The sequence below is a fragment of the Lucilia cuprina genome, chromosome 3 (assembly GCF_022045245.1).
Source record: "Lucilia cuprina isolate Lc7/37 chromosome 3, ASM2204524v1, whole genome shotgun sequence".
In the NCBI taxonomy this organism is placed as follows: domain Eukaryota; kingdom Metazoa; phylum Arthropoda; class Insecta; order Diptera; family Calliphoridae; genus Lucilia; species Lucilia cuprina.
Genome location: NC_060951.1, coordinates 48,435,906 through 48,453,194, shown reverse-complemented (window position 1 = coordinate 48,453,194; position 17,289 = coordinate 48,435,906). Strand labels below are relative to the sequence as shown.

Below are 17,289 nucleotides of genomic sequence, written 5' to 3'. Positions count from 1 at the left end.
TTCAATTCTTGTTAAATTTTCTCAGTGTATTTATAGGGTTAAACATCGCATAAACAGTACGTTATTTTATGTGCATTTATTTGAGTAAAAAAATTCATAAGAAACTAAATTGTAAAGTAAGAACGTGCACAATTATAGTTAAATGTTTAATAACACAATATTAGGGCTTATGTTTTTTTTTGCAATAATTTAATGCCATTTATAAGTGTATTTAGCTCACAAAGAAAGAAGCTTCTCTATGGAGTCACTTTATTCTGCAGATCTTTTAAATTGGGTTAGAAACTTCGTCACCCGTGGCAGCCGCAGCAACTCTTAATATATACGAGATCATTAACTTAGTTAATTTAAAACATTTTTAAGTAATGTTCCCAATTTCCAAAACTTCATACTATCCGTGTGAAAACCTATTGGCGGTCCACTTATTTTTCTCCTTAATTATAGTAAAGTTATTGTACTCTTTATATACTCATAGAGTTAATGTCACGCCCACTACTAACAGTGCCCCCATACCATCTATTGCAGTTTCTTCATAAGTTTATTGTCAATGCTAAACTAAGTGCAGAGCTTCACAAACTTATTTTAATCTACGCAAAATCGGTGGCTTAAATCGCCATGTTGTATTAAGAAAGTTGAAAATATTTTTAAAATTTGTTGCTATTAAAATATTAATTTTACACATAAAAGACACAATTAAAAAAACTGTCCAAAAGTATGTTCATTAAAAACTAGGACAATACATAAAACTTTCTCTCGTTGATTGTACTATCATAAATCATTTACAAAAGAACCTTTAACTTACGCTACAAAAAAACAGCATAAATCATTGAAATTAATATGATCCAATCAACAACAAAAATACTATAAAACCTTTTAAAAGGTGCGAATTTCAATAGCCTTACTTAAATACTAGTATTTAAAATGTAATAAATTAATCATAATTTTGTGACTACAAAACTTTATGACAATGTAACTTAAATGAAAAATATCGCTTACAACAAACAACAAAACATTTGCCATTTAGCAGATAACTTTAGCTTATTGTCATTTTATCCATAAAATTACAAAAACAATAATATTTCTTTTGTGAACATCATTGTAGGTTTTTCTTTAAAATACAAATCCCCAAAAACGCCTTTATTTGCATGTTTAACTCAACACTTGTCAGTTTATTATCATCAGTATCATTTAATTTGTCATCACATAATTTATATGAATGTTTGTGCTTTTTGTGTTTAATATTTTAAAGTTTTTTTTTTGTTGTAGTTTAATTTAATCTTAATTTAGCACAGCATCATCTTTAGAGGTATGTACATGTGTATGTAGTTTTTGTTAACTTTGTTAGTTGGTTTAACGTTGAGTAAAACGCTAAATAGATGTAAATGAGATTTATCCTCAGTGGTATTTTGTCTGATATTCATACAAAATAACTGTTAACCGGCTAAAATTGCTATTTAATAGTAAATTTAAAAATTTTAGGGCTGAATTATTTAATTGCCTACCCAGCAAAAAAAAAATTCAAGGACGGATAAAGTTTATAAGTTTGGTTTGAGTAGACTTACCTATTATTATGAATACATAGAACTTAACTGGGCGAACTAGAAAAAGTGGGAGTGTTATTACTCGTACAAAGTTAATACAGAAATTTATAAGACTAAATATTACGACATGGTAGCGCAGAATACTGGTCATAGATGGTATTTATAATTGTTCAAATTATAATCGATGTCGTATCGTTGTATGTCATAAATATTTATCAAATAAAACATTTTGAAACAAATCAATTATAACAAGAAGGAGTGTTATATTCGGCTATTCCAAATCTTATATACCCACCATCAAATCATTGCCATATAAATATGCTTTGATATTTTGAATAATTTATTATTACATATCGATACTAATGGAACATCAAGGTAATATTTGAAATAGTTCTCTTAATGGGGGTTCAACTATCGACAGTGAAGATTTCGGATTCGACGGTAGGAAGATTTAAATTCCTTATTTATTTAAAATTTATAGTCTACTGATATTTTTAAGCCAGTCATTTTCTTAAAGGGACCTTATACAGGGTTAGGGTTAATTATGGACCGATCTTCATAAAATATGGTAGAGAGATTTTAGCTTAAAATTAGTTTATGTCGAATAGCATTGGGGTATTCGTATTATCAGCCAGTTAAAGTAATTTTTTTCTTATGGTTACCTTATATGGGGGAAAGACTAATTATGAACCGATCATCCTTAAATCTCGTAGAACGATTTTTAGTTATACAAATAATAGTTATGTATAATTTTCAACCAGTAATGAGCGTTGTAGTCATTTTCGGTGGGGTAATTATGGACTGATCCTCGTAAAAATTGGTAGAGAGATTTCGGTTCCTATACAACTTATCGGTGTCGAATCGTCATCGCTGTACTCACATTTTTAAGCCAGTAATGAAAGTTAAGGTATTTTTCTGATAGGGTCCTTAAATGGAGGGTAGGGTTAATTATGGGCCGAATCCCACAACATTTTGTAGAGAGATGTTAGCTCATACAAATCTATTTTATGTCGAATTTAGTTGATCTACTAGTATTTTTAAGCCAGTACTTAGATTTAAAGTCATTTTCTGAAGGGGCCTAATATGGGGGAGGGTCAATTATAGACCGATCCTTGTAAAATTCTGTATAACGTCATGTTTATATCAAATTGCATCGCTTTAGTCGTTTTTGAATTATATTTCTGATGGTGACCTTATATTTTGGGAGGGAGATTAAATTTCATTGCTATACTCGTATTTTTAAGTCAGTAATGAGTCTTCAAGTAATTTTCTGAAGGGGACCTTATTTGTGGGGTAGGAGCAACTATAGACCGCTTCACATAAAATTTGGTAGAGATTTTGGCTTGTTTAAAATTTACATATGTAAAATTTAATCGCTGTACTCGTATTTTTATGCCAATAATGAGCGTTAAAGAAATTTTATGGAGGGGACCTTATATGGGGGGTATTATGGACCGATCCACATAAAATTTGATGGAAAGATTTTGGTTCCTAAGATACTTACTTATGTCAAATTTCTTCGCTATACTCGTATTTTTACTCCAAAAATGAGCATTGAAGGTTCCGAAGGGAACTTTATATGGGGGGTCGGGTCAATTATGGACCGATACATATACAATTTGGTAGAGAGGTTTTGGCTTCTATAAAACTTACTTCTGTTAAATTTCACCGCTTACCTTATATGGGGCTAGGGCTATTTATGGTCCTATGTCCGCCATAATTCAGAATTTTATTTCAGACCTCAAATACAAACCTATGCGAAATTTTATGATATTTGCTTCAACTTTAAAGCTCTTTATACAATGTTCCGGGGGGTTCATTTGTATGGGGGCTATGTGAAATCGTTGACCGATTTTGCCCATTTTCAATACCAAACATTTCTGATCAATAAAATTTATTTTGGGACGGACGTAGCTCGATCGTCTTAGAATCTCACGAGGTCCCAGAATATATATATATACTTTATGGAGTCTGTGAACAATATTTCGATGTGTTACACACGGAATGACAAAATCAATATACCCACATCTTTTTTGATGGTGGATATAAAAATTACGATTCATACGTACAACACCGATTGTCAATTGGACAAATATATGGCACTTCGTTTCCTACACTTTGATCGGGCATAAAATATTCTTGGCTTATAATGGGTTAAATTCATTATTAATTTGACCTGATTTTTCACCTTTTATTCTCATTTAAAATACTACAAAAAAATGCTTAATTATTTCTTTTTTCAAAATTTTTTTTTTATGATTTATCTTCCATTATTATGTTTTATGTTGTACATTTATGTGTGATAAGATAAGATTTGCATAAGATAAAAGATACGAACAAGTATATGGTCATAATTAAAAATTTTGTTAGCACTTTGACATCCACTGACCTTGAGAGAGTGAGAACATGTTGCATGTTCCATGTGACCATAAAAAGAAACCAAAAGACTTTGTGGCGAAAAAAAGAGGAAATTTAATATTTTTTCACAGTGTGATACAATACATAAGTATTGGATATGCAAACAAAGTTATTAAAAAAACGAAAAAGGGTTTTTATTTAACGACCAAATTGTAGATACTATTTATAGGTAAAGTTTGTTGAGTTATGACTGCTTTAAATTTTCATGCAAACACTTTAGTTTATTAATTAGCCACTTTTTTAGCACATTAAGCTAGAAGACTTTTTATGTCTGGTATTTGTTGCATGTTAAGAATGAAATTTTCAGAATTATTTTTGGAAATTTAAGAATAAAAAAGAAACATATCATTTGTTAAAGTTCAATACAAAAAAGTTGCGTGATAGTAGAAATCGTATCTTTTTGTAAAATTTAATCATACCAATTGTTCTTTTAATGCAAAAACATATTCTAAGAAAATTCAAGTAAGCGTTTACCTACCTACTTAAAGCTTAAATAAAACTATTTTTTTCAAAAACCTTATTTTTCTTAAACAATTCTTAAAAATTTAATAAAAACATTTTCGACCTTAAACTAATATGAAAACCATGAAATTGTTCAATTATACTTTCTAGATACAACAAAATATACAACAAATTCTTTTCAAATAGTTTTATAGGGTTTAACGAATTTTGTAAAATAAAATCCAATGAAAACAATAGCACAACTCGTTTACTAACAATACACTAAATTTACATTAAATCTAATTGAAAGAAAGAAAAATAACGAAATTAACTTTTTACACACAATTGAATCTAACAATAGAAATTTAGCACAACAGAGAAATTGTAACAATAGATAAAAATAAAATGCATATAATTTAATCCTTTCTAAGGCATTTTAAGGAGCACAACATTTAAATCTCATTCGTTGCAGCAATAAAAATGTTTTCAGTTTTTTTTAATAAAAAAGAAAACAAATTTAAGATTTACTTTTCTTTTTTGATTGTTTTCTTTGCTTAAATTGAAACGTGTGTGGGCTGTTAGATTTAAGGATTAGTTTTTTTTATAAAAATATATATTGCATAAATTTAAAATTGTTGTAGTTGTTAAGGAACCCAAACATTCTGTCTTTTACCTTAATATATATTTTTTAATTTAAAATAAATAAAAATTGTAACATCATAAAACCCTAATGTGTTACCGAAGACCACCCTTAAAATAGTTGTGTTTCACTTTTTTCGGCTGATTTTATCTTTGATAGAGTGTGTTACAATTTAAACTAAGTATGTTAGCAGGACACAACTCTAAAACTCAGCGCTATTAGTCATTGATTAAAATAATGTAATTCATATTTTAGTTTCTGTGTGTGTCCTTTTTTAAGGTGACCTCTTAATTTAGTTTAATCACTTGTTGTAGCAGGTTTTACTTTTCCATAGCCGCAACTTCAATGTCGATTTGCCGCCTATATAGACAACCTCATACAAGTTATTAAACTAAATTAAACTATCTAGTTGTAAGTAGACAACTGAAAAAGGATCAACTAAATCTACACAAATAAGAATGAATTTTCAACATAGAGATCAAAGTAGCTGGCCTTAGAGTTTCTCCATCATGTCTGGTATCTGGCTTTAGGTGAAGATATCACGATGATGAAAGAATCCCATATTTTTCTGTCGAGGGACTATATTCAATAGTCTCTCACAAGTTTTCAAGACAAAAAAACTGTTTATTTCGCTAGTTCGTAACGATTTTTACAATATATTGCTATGACCATATTCTTAATCCTTATTTAAAAAGAATTTAAAATTTTGCATTATTTGTAAAATTATTCACAAATTTATATCAGATAGAGTTTTTTTCCTACGAAAATTTGTTTACAACCTTCAGATAGAGAGTTTTTGAATTTGATTTAATAATAATAAATATTATATTTTGTGCAATTTAATGAAGTAATAGAAACCAAATTGTTGAAAAAGCAACAGATTATATGGTTTTGGTCCAAAATCAATGCTATATTGCTAAACTCAGCAATAAAATTAATCAAATTAATATCATAATGTGCGATATCTCGAAAACTATTAAAACGATTTAAATATTTTGGCGGATTTGCATTCAGCATGCTGTTTTGCAACAGAAAATTATTCAAAATAATAGAGTTTGAAACAATTTTTGGTGAAGATAGAGAGTTTTGCATTAGGATTTTTTTTCAGATAGAGAAATTTAAAAATTGATATATAATTGCCAAAAAAACAATTTTTTTGAAATTTATATATTGAGCGATCGAAATCATATTTTCATGAAAATGACAAAGACTATTGAATATAGTCCCTCGATATATTGAAAAGTAATGATTTAAAAAGGTAATAAAAGCCATTTTCGCTGCTTCTTTTTTTAATTAAACACGGTTATGTCATTGGATGTCAAGTACTTCCACGTTCGCTTACAAATAGGAAGTTAAAGAAGTACTTGCAATTTCCCTTAGTAAGTTGTGACTTTGGTTTGCGATAAAAAACTATTACCCTCTCTTTCGCACAACACTTAACACCATTATTTAGCTGTATTTTATAGAAGTCCTCCTACAAAAAAAGCTGATTTTAGATTTTTGTAAATGCCAAAAGTGACACCTCTGTGCACTCTGTAGCCTAAGTGCTTAACTATTTTATTGCGCGTCAAATAATAGTTTTTTACTAGAGTATTCAAACGATTAATCGTCGTTCGGTTAATCGATTAATTTTTGACGATTAATCGTTCGAATAAATGTAAATTGTCAAATTTCGAATAACAAATAACGAACAAACCGAATAATTTCTGTCAATTAACCGATTAAGAAAATCTCACTATTTAGCAGTAAAATTACTATGTATTTTCTACAAAATTTAATATTTTTATAATAAATTTTCTTCTTTTCTTAATAAATTTTCTATAATAAAGCTAATTTATTTGATGATTTTTGAAAAGAAATCATGGAAGTAATTATATCGTTGTTATTTTTACAACCATTTTTTTGGGAACATTATTGTGTTCTTAAGTATTTATAATAAGTTTTCAGCAACAGTTATAGTTGAAATAGTGGTCAATGGGACGTATGAATTCTAGAACTTTTTAAAAATCTTAAAAACTGTAATGTCTTTAAATAGAAAAGCATTTCACATAAACAGGAATAATTTCTAGTATTTGATAAAACACTAAACAAAAAATTGAAGTGAAAGGAGTGAAAATAATATTTTTGTTCATAAACCGTGCAAAAGTTATTTTCAAACATGAAAAAATCTATGCATACAGGAAACTGTGGACCATTAGTATTAACTCTGTTTTTCATAATTAGCTCTTATGCTCCTGTACAAGGACTTTAAAGTTTAAAAGACATACAATTTTAAAAGATGAAATTTCAAATTTATATTAAAAAGTTGGTATTAATTTTAATTTCAAATTAAGCTGAGTTCCTCCGCTTCGAAATAATATAATTTATTTCAAATCATCAAGATTATCAAGAAGGAATTGAAAATCATAAAGACAATTTGTCACAAAAAGTAGTAAAAAGTTTTTGAGTCGAAAATGAAACCTTTTTAAATTTAATTCCTTTTTCGTTTTTTTTCTCTAAGTGAGACAGGTAAATAATATAGATAGAATGTACAGATTCCCAGCTTTTATTTGATACTAGCATTATAAAATACATATATGTAAATATTTTAAATATTCGTTTGTAGTCCTTTAAACTTTGAAATCCTTTCGTAAGGACATAAAAATCGGAGTACGCAATTCTATAAGTGGAATCTATTTTCATATGGTTTCAACTTTTCCATGTGTAAATGCTTTTTTCAAAATTGTTACAGGGTGTATACGAAGAAAATTATTGTTAAGGGCAATAAAAACATGAATGGATTAACGAGATTCCTGCTGTCTATCTACCGAAACCACAGTCAAGGGAACGGGCTTGGAATAATTAGCGGGGAAAGAAGACTCTGTTGAGATTATCCGATTATTAAAATTTAATTTTGGATGTTAAGCCTTTATTTTAAAGCAGACAAAATGGACTTTCAGAGGGCATGTCTCCAAATTTCAAGACATGATATCTAAACTTCCAGATGTGTTAAAGAAAATAATACTGAAATTAAACGTAGTTGAGTCTTTTAGAAAAGTATAAGCGGTCTCAGATTTTTGACTTTATTTAAAACTTTGTCGGCCTGTGTCATTGGTAGGTCTAAGATTTTCGACATTTCTCTCTCTCTCACGATTTTCCCAGTTGACGCGTTAATTAGGAAACTTATGTCAATTTTAGGATATTAATATAAAAAGCACAAATTTTTGTATTAATCACCCAATTGGACCGATATTTGACAAACTATAACTATACTTATAGATTTTTGATGTGGAATATAATTAATTACGTTTTTTTTTATATTATCTACAGTCGATACTAGGTTTTTTCATATAAAAATTGAACTAATTATACATTTTTTCTATTTTGTCAATTGGAGGATTATTGTACTCTCTATCTCTCTTTTTGTAGATAATTATATTAATTCACTTTCATATTTCTCAAATGAAATGAAGTCGCTATATAAGCGATACGTATACAAACACAAGTCACGTTTAGGACTTAATCTATGAAATTTGCATAAAAAAACGCAAATCAAACCAACTCTTAAAAACTAAATTTTTTATTAATTAAAATTTTCAACACAACACTGCTGTTTGATTTTCTATTAATTTTCAATAAATTCCTTCTGTGATTATTATCACCAGGCAACATGCGTTACAATGTGTGTATCAATGAAATATCTGCGATTTTTTCACTCTTTACCGGCACATGTTTGTCGAATGTCTCAACTGAGATGCCATTTATGTTTGAATAAACCACACATAATAAAAATGTTAGCGGCTGAGTTTGAAGTTTTGTATTGCAACAGAAAAAAATAATGAATTTCTTTAAATAATTGAGTAGTTGAATTGACTCGAGTTAATGATAAAGAAAATATTCAAACATTATTCAAATTCACAGACTGCTGCTGTTCTTTAGTTTTCAAACTATACTAACGAAGCTAAAACAATGACATTTGGATGAACAAATACAAAATACTGGAGTTTATAAAACGCAAGTTATTAAATTAATTTAAAATTTGCAGAGACAAAAATGAGACCAAGACAAATACAACATGTTCGTTGGTAACAAATTATTAAACTCTTGTGATAATTGATAAGAAATATGTTGGTACATGTATTTTGGCGAATAAAATGAGATGTTCGGTATAGGAGAATTTTTGGGGTGTACTACAGAGTTATGGGAGATAGTAGTTAAAACAATAATATAAAGAAAATATTGTATAACTCAGTTAAATTGGAACAAATTCAGCTATTAAACAAAAACCAATTTCCTTCTAACTAAACAACCATGAAATAGATGGATCGTTATCATTAATAATCCTTAATGATTTATGCCATATGGTATTTAGTTTTTTAAAACTAGTGATTTCCTCAAAATCCTTGATGTAGCGTATTTGTCCTCAAAAGAAATCATTTCAACAACTTCCAGACAAATACAAATATCCAAACGATGGCAACAACATATGCATGATTTCAAATATTCGTAGTTATAAATAATCTTTCACAGTTGGCGGTGACACTTGAAGTAACTTTTAAAAATCTGCTACCAATTTGTTTTTGTGTCTTGTTTAGCTGTTGTGTATTGCTGCTCCTCCTGCTGCTGTCGCTGTTGCCGAGCTTTTGGATCATTTTGGTATTTTGCATGTTGCAGATTTGATTACCAACTGTGTTGAGCTTAAAACTTTAAAGCATAAAAGTACTACTATAGTTAAAGTTATTTCAATCTACATTTTGCCACTATACGATCGATATTAACTTGTACAACATACAAATAAATATATTTTTATAACTTGCAACAACAAAAACAAAAAAAAAAAAAACAAATTAGCCAAGTATGGTGGGGTTTTCTTTAGTTTTTGTGTTGTCGTTAAGTTTCGTTTGTTGCATTCAGAATTTAGCCATGATTTGTTGTGATCATTGTAAAAATTGGTGGCGGCATTGTTGTTACTTATTGTAGTTGCTTTTGCCACTGTTGCTTGTATTGCGGCGTAACCAATTGCTTTAATTTTACTCTTTAAACACATTAACAATACAAATGAAACACAAAAAAATCTGAAATCCCAAAAAGTAAAGGGTTTTGTGTCCTTTCCTGAAATGGGGGAAGTTAAACTTTAACTTTATGCTATACACTTAAGGAAAATAAAAATTATGTGGCGGCGGAAGATCTTGACAATTTTACAAATTATCAGATGATACCAATTTATATTATTGTTTATTGCTTGTATTTATATGCCAGATAATAATTGTATACATTACTATGGCTCCTTTTGTTTTCTTGTTGTCTTTTAGGTAGATTTTAGAAGGGAGTTTTAACTAAAGTTTTTTTTTTTTATTTTTTTTTTTCAACATTAACGTGAGAAATTAAGTTTATTTTTTTTTGTATTTACACTAGTAGGTTGGTTCTCTAGGGAATATATTTATTTTATTGCGCTACGTATAATTATTTATAAATCTTAATTGTTAAAATGTGTCTTTTAATAAAGACATTTACGTACTGTTTAAAATGGGTCACCATTTTACGGAGGAGAAAAAAACATTCTACTTGCAACTCTGATAAAGTAAAATTGGATAAGATTTATATTTATCGATTTATATTTATATACTTAAATCGACTTTCGAATAATCGAACAATCGACTTTTTGTCGAAAAAAGTCTGTATTTTATTTTATTCCAAAAAAGTCAATAACTCGACTAGCATCTGTGAAAAAAGTCGACATTGTTAACAAGTAGGAAAGTATAGTCGGACATGGCCGACCATATAATACCCTACACCATGAGTATATTTAAAAAAAATGTATTTTTTATAAAGAAACTTTTATGTTGAATATTAGCATAATTTCAAAATATTTAAGCATTTTATTGATAAAAGAACTAAAATTTTGAAATGAGGATTTATATAGGTCAAATATAGGCCGATCCTCGGTAAATTTGGGAAAAGGATATATTTTTAAATAACATAAAAAGTTCAAATCGGGAGGTACGGTTGTATGGGGGCTAGGTGAAATAATGGACCGATTTCAACAATTTTCAATAGGCTTCGTCCCTGTGCCCTGTGTTTGTATGTTACAAACATCAGCACAAACGTATAATACCCTCCCCACTATAGTGGTCTAGTGTATAATAAAAATCGAAAAAAGTCGAAAAAGGTCGATAAGTCGAAAAAAATCGAAAAGTCGAAAAAAGTCGAAAACGCGAAAATTGTAGAAACAAGTCAAAAATAGTCGAAAATTTTAAAAAAGTTGAAAAAAGTCAAAAACTCTAAAATAGTTGGAAAAAAGTCGAAAATAGTCAAAAAGTCAAAAAAAGGTGAAAAAAGTAGAAATGTCGACTATTTATAAAATACTTATAGTCTAAAAGTCAACTTTTAATTATATGAAAAAAGTCGAAAAATCGACTTTTCATAAAATGCAAAAGGTCGAAAAGTCGACTTTTAACTAAATGAAAAAAGTTGAAAAGTCAAAAAGTCGACTTTTCGTTTAAACTATAGAACCCTACTTGAATGATATTAAATCTCTTGTGATCACGATTAACTTTTGGAACCAATTTTTTGGGTTTGGAAGTTAGCACTTCAATCGTATTCATCATATTAGCTATACGAGATAGTTTATTCACATATGTATATAGAGATTTTTGAACGATATTCTGAAACGGCCTATTGTGATAGCCATATCACTTCCAGATATTTGGAAGCGATATGATTCCGAAAAAATTATGACTTGTAATGACAAGGAAAGTATTGCTGAGTTTCACTGTCATCTTCATATGCTCCACATTCTACGGTAGAATGTTTAATTTTGTATAATTATGTCATGAGTATCCACTTAGAATAACCTCAGACTTGATAATTCTGAGTTCCTATTCCAAAAGTGGTCTTATGGGATTATCTTCCCAATTTTTCAATTTTGCCTCGCTTTTCGTTACCCATTATTCGCGAGAAGCCTGTGACCTGGTGCTCATGTGAATGAAAGCTTACCTCTCTGGGAATATACGATTTACACTTTATATCTTACGGTTTTAAATTTCATATTTATATTACACTCTGTCATAGTTAACGACATATTACTTTAACAATATTCAATAATTTGTATGACACATCGCCTTTTGAATCCGAAAGTGGTTGCTTCTATATATACAGGAAGAGGTACTATAATACAATAAACAAAGTCGGTGCAGTTTTCAATCTATCTATAGTGCACTCTCAAAAATTTAGAGTATGACCCAAATGACTATTACTGTAGAAGTATGAGGAAAATATTATGTTAGATAACGAATTTAGTTGTTTTTTTTTGAAAATTATAAAATTGGAATCTTCCGAAAAATTAACTAAAATAGATTTATTTAAAAAATAATAATATCTTAATTGTGGCCTCCGGTATGTTAGTGGTTAGTGTTCTAATGTGGTAGTGCCACCCGTGGCACTGGTTAAGGAGCGCACAAAAGGCCCGATAGAATCCTAGTTGTATTTCTTCAGATTTGATGAGTATACATCCTCCTTTCAAACTAACTAACTAATATCTTAATTTAAAAAATTTAATTTTAAAGTTCTTTATAAAATCAGGAAAATAAAACAAAATTTATATACATTTTTTAAAAATTGTCAACATTCATAAAAAATTTTAAAGAATTCCATTTAACTATCCGCCATGATTTATTGACTTTAATACCATGAAATTTGAAATTTCTTAGCAAGTTAGGAAACTCTTTTGTATAGGATTTTACAAGGCTAAAATACCCTCACTCCCTAAGATAAAAGCAAAATGATACAAACAGCTAGAAATAGCGCGTTAGAATACAAATAAACAATAAACGCTGAACACCCACCGTGAACGCTAGAGCTCAGCGAGACGCAAACACTCTATACAAGACTCATTAGAATGTAATTCAAAGGATATTTACAATAAACAATATAGAAATAAAATAAAAATCAAAACAATAAACACTGGACACGGGTCATTTATAATTTAGAAATTGTAATGGAAATAACATAAAATAATAGAAAATGAGAAACAAATATATAATGAATTCTAAAGTAAAAATTGAATTGTTTCTAAATTTTAAAACAATGAAACCCGAAGAGTGTTTTGCAAATACTAAAGAACAAAAATAACAAGAATATTTGAATTGTTGTAACCACAGGATGTTTGTTTGTCAAGTAAATGAAAATGTAAGAGACAGACAAGCAAAATATAAAATCAGAAGTGTGGCCAAAAATACTGATCACTTTTCAGAGGATAACGAAACATCTGTTTCTATTTTTTTTTAGTCTTTTCGTTGATATTTTTGAGTTTTTAGTAAATATGCGGTTGCAAATGTCACCAGTTGTTGTTAGAAGAGATTTTTGTCGTCTGTTCCTTACCAGGTGTATAATTTCAGCATCATTTTAATGGCAGTTATTTGTTTATGTTTTATGATCATTTTGTTAATAGTTGAATTTCTAATTTTTCTTAAGGGAATTGGCAAATACTAATAAAAATCAAATTATTTTGTCTCATTCACAATTTTCTAGTAAATTCTGATGGTACTTAGACGTCACTGCTTGTGGTTTTAGTTTTTTTATAGTTTATAGATATGGAAAATTGTTATAGACTACTTGGGTTTTGAAAAACAAATGCAAACAAATTTTTAAATGTATTTTCTACATATTTGTATTACACACACATTTCATGTACATATGTAGAAACGGGGGCCTGGGCACATGTCCGCCATACGCATGCGTACATGCTGGCACTTGAAGTCAGAGTCATTACCATCATTTTACTATCTATCCTTTTGGCTGTTCACGTCTAATGACACAATACAGCTGCTTTCAGGCAAAGTGCAATCATGCCATTGAATTCTCTAGAGCGCTCCACCAGCTCTGGGGAAAGGGCGTAGTTTAAATGTGAGTGTATGGCTGGTTACATGGCCCGCATGTGCTCATCATAATCGTCATTAACATGATATACATACATAAAGTTAAAGTTGATGCTTTTAACTTATTGACTTTTTAGGAGCCACTATTAAAATAGTTTCACTTTTCAATTTAATTTATTAAAGACTTACTTGCGCTTAAGTAAGTCTTTAACCCATTTGGGATTTGTTGTAAAGGATATTGATATAAAGAGTATAACGTACTTAAAAGTGTTTAACTGATTTTAGTAGTTAAATCATTATAAATGTGATATTAACAAAGCTAAAGCAATAATATACCCATAACTAAAACTTTTAGTTATGGAACTGGTTCAAATTAGAGGTCTTTTAAAGAAAGATATATGTCTCGATGACATGACTTATTGACTTTTCATTGAAACCGACTTATTTGGATTTTCACATTTTTCGAATTGTCGTATTCTTTTTACAGAAAAAGCTTTAGTAGATTAACGCAATTTCCTTTTTCACATTTTTCGAATTGTCGTATTGTCTTTTTACAGAAAAAGCTTTAGTAGATTAACGCAATTTCCTAATATAAGAAACAATGCAAAGGAAGCCTGACTTAAGCCGTCAATGCACTTTCTATGGATCTACAACCGCGAGTAAAATATATTCTCACTTTTTCACATTGAACAAAATCTCTTCATCTTGAGAAAATATTTCTACTTAGCGGATCTGACGTTATATACATCTAGCCTAATGAAAACTAGTCTAAAGACAGAAATATGTTCGTAGTTCATTGTTCGAAATAAAATCTTTATTCTAGTTTACTATCGTTTCGTTTTGATTATTTATTTGATTTGGTGGTACTCTTTCAATCCCAGGGTGAGCTGGAGACGATCCACCAACGACAATTTGTGAACTGAAAACATTCAGATGAAAATTTCTATGTACTAACAGTTTACTCAAATAAGATCTGGCGCTGACCATGGCATTAACTTTACTTCCTGTGACACGATCTTTAAATAATATCTGAGGCATGTTAACTACAATCTAAAACCACACCCAGTAAAATATTTTCAAATTTTGGTAATGAGAATTGTAGATAGTTATTTCATACATTACTTAATGATGAGTGGTCGTTATGAATAACCTTACTTATTTTTTTTAAATAATATTTGTAGCCAATTGCTTATAGCATATATCTAATAAGGAATTAGTTTTTGGTTCTAACCCTAGTCGATATTAGAAGTTTTTAAAGTAATATTGATATTTGCATTTGTGTATGAAGCATTACAGATAGAATGATAAAATAACTTCTTCGTGGAGCATTAAGTATGAGAATAGACGAAATATTAAGTTCTTCGTTACGTTTATCATTTGATTCCTTTCATAAAGTTTTTAAACATATACCCTATATGAACCCCGTAGGTACCTAAGCGTATAACTGATACGGAACAAATCCTCTAACACAATATTATGTGCTTCTCTGGTCAGACTATTAACCAAAAAATCTAATTAATGACTAGATTGATTTCCATAGAACTTGAAAAATATTTTCCAGAGGTATAGAAAATAGGAACCTAGATAGACCTGAAAATTCCACACATTTAGTTGTATCAGAAAGATATTTGTAATTGAAACCAGTAAGAAATTATAGTCGGGCAGGTCGACCATATAATAATCTACACCTGTTACAAAAAGTAAAATGTGATTTAGTTTTCATAACAACAAATTTAAGCTAAATTGTACCTTGCCTCAGATGTACATATACATATAAGCCATTTATTGTTTTATAGAATTGTGGACATTTCAATCAAATTTTGAAGGGGGCTTTTTATAGGGGCTAGGGTCAAATGAGGCCCTATAATTATGAAATTCATGAAGGTCATCAAGGCTAGTATGGAACTTGGGTTTTAAGCTTTTTGTCGAGATACGAGTATAATAAACATAATCATGAATTTTAAAGCCCTATTCGGCAGGTACAGTAGTATAGGGGCTAGGTGAAAAATGGACCGATGTTAATCATTTTCAATAGATTTCGTCTCCGGTATCATAAAATATTATATACGCAATCTTCAAAATTGCGAAATGTAGTTTAATTACAAGGTTTTCATGGATGGACTGACAGGCGGACTCACTAAAGTAGTGTAGGGTATAAAAATGTACATCCAGCACTTTTACAAAAATCGGTTACATGGTTCATCTTAACTCAACACTAAGTCCAATGACCTTTAAAAATATTGCACATATCGTTATTGAAAGATTCATAGAATCCTAGACTATGACAAATAGGACAACTTTAAAATTGTCACAATCTTGATTGACATTTTTAGTTACACATTTTTTAATTTCTAAAAATATTTCCGAGTTCCCTAAAATATTTGCTAACATTTGTATGCATAGTTATTTGGTCTCCATTGTCGCAGGGCTTGAAGAAATCCAGTCAAAATTAAGCTTTTTGTACTCCTTTTACATATCCACCTATTATGTTGAAGTCGCTTGATTGAAAAGTTTATCTGCCCCAAACGAGTTAAGGACACGCGTATGTAATATATTGTTTGGACATAATTTTGAAAACAAAAAAATCAAAACATAAAATGCACTTCATTTCAATTTGATTTTATTATATAGATGTCAAGTACGAAAAAATACGTACGTAACTACAAGCATATTTAATTTAACGCCTTCAACCATTATTATTCCTTGGAATACCTGTATTTGTCCATAAAGCCAGTAAACTTACTATAAACAGTGGCTTTTGATATACTTCCAAATTATAAACTACATACTCCACCGCCACCAACACCACATACGAGAAACAACCAACCAGCATCATCATTAACCAAAAAGTAGCTGCCACTAGTAGTAAATTAAATAAATCTTTGTTTTTTTTGCTGTTGCTCCCGAAAATTGTTGGTTATAAGGATTTTACATGTTTATCATCATCGCCGATGGTTGGTACAGGGTACTGGCAGTTGCATACAATTTTCAAAAATTTTGTTGCTGTTTTAGTTGTGTGAAATTTCACGCGTTTCTTATTGCCACTTCTTCTCTTCGTGGCATTTCATAGTGGTTTTCAAAGTATTTCAACTATGTCGGTCACAAATTGTAAGCAACTCTTTGAGATACAAGTACCAAGAGATACAGATACGATACATTATCATTTTATGGCGGGAGTTGTTGTTTGTTATTATTTTGACAATGAGGGAATTTTCTTACAACATTAAATATTTTGAGGCATTAAAGTACATTTTTTCGTACGTTTATCATTTAAAAAACAAAAAGTAAAAGGTTTTTATAAATTTCTTGCTTTCTTGCAACATGTTGGTAGTAAAGAGAACAAGCTACAATGATTTAGTAATAAATTAGTAGTAACATTTATAAACTGGTAGTTGTA

The 17,289-nt window shown here is 29.4% G+C and overlaps 1 long non-coding RNA gene across 1 annotated transcript in view; it reads right to left on the bottom strand.

Moving 5' to 3' along the window:
• The window catches only part of LOC124418878, a 668,817-nt gene that overhangs the window by 503,034 nt on the left and 148,494 nt on the right, over window positions 1-17,289 (bottom strand). The gene's annotated exons all lie outside the window — the stretch shown is intronic.